Source organism: Branchiostoma belcheri, unplaced genomic scaffold (genome assembly GCF_001625305.1).
Source record: "Branchiostoma belcheri isolate BF01 breed outbred unplaced genomic scaffold, Haploidv18h27 scaffold117, whole genome shotgun sequence".
In the NCBI taxonomy this organism is placed as follows: domain Eukaryota; kingdom Metazoa; phylum Chordata; class Leptocardii; order Amphioxiformes; family Branchiostomatidae; genus Branchiostoma; species Branchiostoma belcheri.
In genome coordinates, this window is record NW_017802569.1 from 761,606 (window position 1) to 767,700 (window position 6,095).

Genomic DNA, 6,095 nt, shown 5'->3' on the forward strand with positions numbered 1-6,095 from the left:
GTCAGACAGGAGTATAAATCCCTCGTACTATAAAATTGCAACATTATGTAACCCAACACCAGTTACCATGGTGACAGACGTCAACAAATCAGGTCATTGGTCAGGTCAGAGGTCAGAGTTTGGAACGGAAGAAGAAGAAGAGGAAACGTAGCAAAAACAATGTTTCCATACGGTAAACATAATGAGATTTATAGCAGTAACACGCAGGTGCAGCCATCCGTGTCACGTCGACCACACTCGCCCAGCATGCTTCATTAAACCAAAGACTTGGTAACGGTTGGAATTCCTTCCACACATCTTCTCCCCAGGCCCGAACTTCCTTAAAGATCCTGACAACATTCCTTACTGCTACACAATTCCGTCCCACTTTGATCTGAAGAGCAGATCATTTGCACATGGTCTATGCTGTCAGTCAGTGGGTGAAATACGTCACACGCCGTTCGGCGTTGACGTGCAGAGGTTATGGTGCCACTAGGTCAATCAAACGAATTGTTTGAAAGTCCGACTTTTGTCTTCCAAAGTCTGGAAGCCATCGAATAAGAACAAGGGGGAAGGAACCTGATCTTATAACAAATTCACGACACGCAGTGTTGGTACTGATTCTGTACTCAAAACACTTGCATGTGGTGAATTTAGCAGTGATGTGCTTGTAGTAACCTAGTAGTAACGAAGGACCAAAACGAGAACGTGTGTGCTAAACGAAGGAACTGAATTCAACAGAGAAGGGACTAATTTCAACAGAGAATGAGCTAAATTCAACAGCGAACATACTGTGCTCAGCGAACGCACTGTACTCAGCGAAGGCGCTAAGACAAGTTACAAACAAGCAGTCATAGGCGACAATCCTTCGTGAAGTTTTATATTTTGCAGATTGGAAACAGTATCCCCCTGAGCATGCCCCCCCCCCCTACGGTAAGAATTTAAATTCGTGCATCATCACGAGCATGCCCGCAGACGGCATATAAAACTAGAGTTCCCCGATCTCATACCTTCGCCAAATGATGTTAATCTTTATGACTGACAAATTATAGATTAGATTATTCCCCCCTGATTTAAGAAATAGCAACCTAATTTTCATTAATTATATCATTTTATCATAATCTCAACCAAAAGTCTTATATTAACAAACAATGCATTCTAGCATTTCCTAATAAATTATGCAAATGAGGTCCTGATTTGAATAAATTATGTTTAATGATGTTCGCCTCAATTTAACTTTCAAATACCACAAGTATGAAATTCCAGGCAGTTATCATTACATAATTATAAAATTTTCTCATTAATTATGCAAATTAAGTCATTATTAACATAATCATTATCTTCCTGTGTTTCTCTCGTTGTCAATTACCAATGTCACAAGCTTCAATTCTCCTATCATGGAATGCAGCTGATTTATAAAATTTCCCCATAAATCATGCAAATTACATCCATATTTGCATGATTGTCACATAATTATATTAAGCATTACGTAAGCTACCTACATACCAAAAATCACGACGATCCGTCAACTGGTTCTTGAGTTATCCCCTTTTGAATATTTTCAAGAATATATCCCTGTAGTTCCAGAGCAAGCCGCTAGGGGGCCTAAACTCACGTCACTTCTTCCCCATTACAAGAGCTACCTACCATCCAAATTTCATCACCATAGCATGTCTAGATCATGAGATATCAAAACCGGAAGTTCAGCTGCAGTACCATAACGAGCCGCTAGGGGGTCCAAAATCTAATCATTTTGAGGTCTCATCAAGACCTACCCACCTACCAAGTATCAAGACAATCCATCAAGGCCTTTTCAAGTTATCGTGTTTACAGACAGACACACACACACACACACACATACACGAACGCCCCTGAAAACATAACCTTCTTGGCGAAGGTAATGACTATCCCTCCTCGATGTAATATTTCCAACAAATTCTATCGACAAACTGGTCAACTATTGTTTTGAATTATCTATCTAGTATAAAGCACATGCCATAATTGCATTTTTGTTGGAATTAGAGAAAATGACGTACCTTCTATCGTTCTACCTTCTACCGAAGACTCTTCTATCGTTCTACCTTTTACCGAAGACTCTCCTACTCGCACGGTCGCATGCATTACCGAGTAGGAGAGTCTTCGGTAGAAGGTGGAACGATAGAAGGTACGTCATTACTAGGCATTATGGGAAGTGTGAAATTGGTGAGTGCAAATGAGGGTTACCCCCGTATTTTCGCATTGCATTCTGGGGATGGGAAACTGGTGAATTGGTCCACTTAAGCACCATGCCATAACACAGAACAAAGAAAGCGCCAACTGGCATACAGCCATCACATCCGCTATCGGGGCCTGGTACAATGTGGCTCTCGGCCTGGCGTCGTTGTACAATGTAGCTGGGAATATTTTGTAAACAGGGCGAAATGATTTACTAAACACAAAATAAGTTATACTAACGGCATGGTCTTGCTGATTCATTTGAAAGGATGTGAGAAATTTTATAGCCGCTGGCAGTAGTTTTTATTTTTATTTTACTGTTAACATGTTTTATCTCACTCGTGATCATTTATTCATTTATGAAGATTATTATTTTTTCACATTTATGGAAAGATGGACATAATATTGACTATCACCTCTCAGTACCAGGTGCATAAATGTGAAAATTATATGAATTTGTCGCAAAATTCTGCGAAAATGTGACATAATGTGAACATTTATGAGTTTCAACTGCATCACATTTTATCACATAATCGACAAATTATCACATAGGATAACACCCATGTCAGATGGTCTTCAAGATGCTAAACCTGAGATCAGACTTTAAGGTTTGAACCATTCCATTCACACCGGACAACATTCGATAAGAATGGTGGGGTTTTTAACGTGATCAAAATTCTCATTAATAATGGGATCTTCGGCGTTAAGTCCCATTTTAGCTCGGAACGTCACTAACTGAAGCTAGGTACTCATTTTCAAGAGTCAAGTGCCTTGAACATAACAATGGGGCCTGCTAGGGATTCAAACCAAGAACCTTCTGATTCTGAGTTAACAACACTAAAACAAGACTACCAAGCCAAATTACGTTATTTCAACTCGCTCACTATGAATGGAACCAGTCTGGCAACCATCATCATCGGTAAAAGGTTTTTGTCAGCACGTCGAGGGCATTAATGGGATATCAGTTCAATCTATTGCAGCATTGAATTGTGATGGGAAAATGTCAGTTTTTGCCTATAATGTGATCTGTCTTGGACTCAATATTCGAACGACGTTTGTCATTGAGCTCTCTCTCTCTTTCTCTTTCTCTCTCTCTCATACACACACACACACACACACACACACACACACACACACACACACAGAGATTCTCTCTCTCTTTCACACACACACATGTACACACACACATTCACACACACACAGATTCTCTCTCTCTCTCTCTCTTTCATACACACACACACACACACACACACACACACACAGACAGACACACACACACACACACACACAGATTCTCTCCCTCTCTCTCCCTCTCTCTTCCTCTCTCTCCCTCTCTCTCTCCAAAGGGACTTTGTCTTAAAGATGGGAATGTAAACGAAAATGATTGGAACCAAGCTCCTGGCATAACGTATTAAGGAGTGATACATTTTCGACATGCCTGTCGTTTTTTGTCCTGGCCGGCATGTTGACATATGACTCTTTCCACATGTTGACGAGTTTAGGTATTACTCCGCCTGAGGTAAAATGACCGACCTTAAACCAGGTTAAGCCCGGGTTATATAGGATCCTTCGATAGATCTCAATCACAATCAACAAATGATTCATTTACACAATTTATAAGTAATATCCGTTTAATACGATTCAACATCATTCATTAGTTCCTCATAATTTTTCTTTATTTTATAATCTATAAATTCCTGCTGCAAAGTCTGCCTTGTCCCCCCGACGACCAGTGTCGGTCATGGGACTAGGTAGGTAGGTAGGTAATCTATAAATAGTATATTGGTCTCTGGAATCCTACTCGAATAATGTAAAAGTAATATTTTAACCCAACATGTTATATTTTACATGTGGTAACTTTAGAGTGATTTCATGTGGATTGTGACTTCTGTTTCTAGTAGTCACAGCAAACTTATGTAAAAGATCAGTGCAATTCAGTGACCCTGTGAAGAGCTACTGCAATGCTGTAACGTTTGGAAGTTTCAATGAACAAGTCATATCATTAGTCCAGGAGGAGAAGCCTGAAAAAAAGCCCCTTACATACTTTATTTGGCCAGCACCATATAATGATACCTTAATGTCCCGGATCCCCTGATCAATTTAGATACGTCGTACTATGGTCCAGGTGGGGCATCATGGTTCTATGGCTCTTTATGCAAATTTATGCAAATTTAGCAAACCGGCCATTAAAGGAGAATAAAACAGCATAATTTGAGTAATACTTGTCCAAGTGATGTCAAACCTGGGGATTGTCGCAAGTAGCTGGAAAGTGTTTCTTTTCTGACTTTTGAAATGGCTAGCGTGTTTCTATGGCAACCGTTGCTAAGGAAAATGTACTTCTATAGCAACGGAGGCTTGTGCAGCACGTAAAAGTAAGTTATATCAATTTATTTATGAAGTACTTGAGGCTCCATACCTGCCCATAAAGGTATGACAGGACTCAGACTAGCATGTTGGAATGTAAGGACCATGCTAGACTCCACGGACAATAACCGCCCTCAAAGCCAAGCCAAGAAGAACTTGATGTGCCGTACACCAGAATTAATTGAAATCGTTTTTTAAGAAAACTAAAACCATTATATGGTTAGTTGAACCAAAAAAACCGTCTGGAATCCGTAGTATTAACTGCCACTGTTGGCACTGACTCCAGTCTTTCCTCATTTCATGTTTAACTGCTGCATTTATCTCAATCTACAAATCCTGCTGACGGTAAGTCACACAGTTTATTCTCCTGCACGTGTGAAGCTGATGAACGGTTCCCGTTACAGCGAGCTGCTGCCCACGGCTTACTCAACAAACACCGGCGGCTGTACAAACAGCTTCCAGCCGCCTGGCCGAGCTGGAGCTGACGGTACCGGTTAACGGTCTGATCAGATGGCATGCAGATGAAAATTATACCAGAGATTGTCTTAAGTATACAAGATGCTTATCCACGTTTAGATGCCCGTACACTGATAGACCCAATTTCTCAGTCAACATGATTGAAACAAACTTCAAGAACCCAAGTGTGTGTGGGGTCGTGTGGCGTAGCGGCAGAGTACGCGACTCGGAACTTAGAGTCCCGGGTTCGAGTCCTGACATGCCACCGATCCTGTGCCCTTAGGAAAGGCACTTTATACGGCTTTCCTCACTTAGCTCAGGTGTAAATGAGTATTGTCCTGTCATGTATTTGTCCCCTGTGTTGGTGGCGGCATTAATATAAGTTGGCAAAACTTGAGTGTGTCGTCACCACGTCTGGTGATTACATGTTGGAATAAAAAAAAAAAACTTCAAGTGACTAGTATAGTATGTATTTTACCATGTTAGTATGTACGTTACCATTAGTATGTTTTTTGTGCCATTTGGAATTAAATAGCACATCCCACCTCACATCCGTAATCCATGGACAAAGTTTGAGCATCATCTGGTTTAAATAGAACGCTCACGTAATGATTATAAACCAAGCAGACTTGCTTTTTCCGGCCTGGCATTAGATTTAGTGAGGTTTTTAACTGTCCTTTATATCATGTTTTGGGTAGAAGGGAAGAACTCGATCCGACTTCAATGACCACCGTCTGTCTACAAACCACCCAGTTAATACTTAATGCTTTTGAGTATTATAAGTATAAATACTTTATAAGCGAAGTTAATAAGTTAATACTTTTAAGCGAATCTAGAGTTTCTGGACAAACGTGAAACAGTTACACACAAGATATTTTTTCTGCCAACGTGAAAAACAGGATATGTACCAGTAATTCCACACAAATATCAAAATCATGCTACCGGATGTATAATTATTAGGTTATGACAAAGGGCAGGTTTGTTGATGTCATTTATGGAAAAGAATCAGGACAGGAAAAAACAAGGAGATCAAGTCCTGTTAAACGTTAACCCTACCTAGACCGGGCTTTTTTTGACATGGG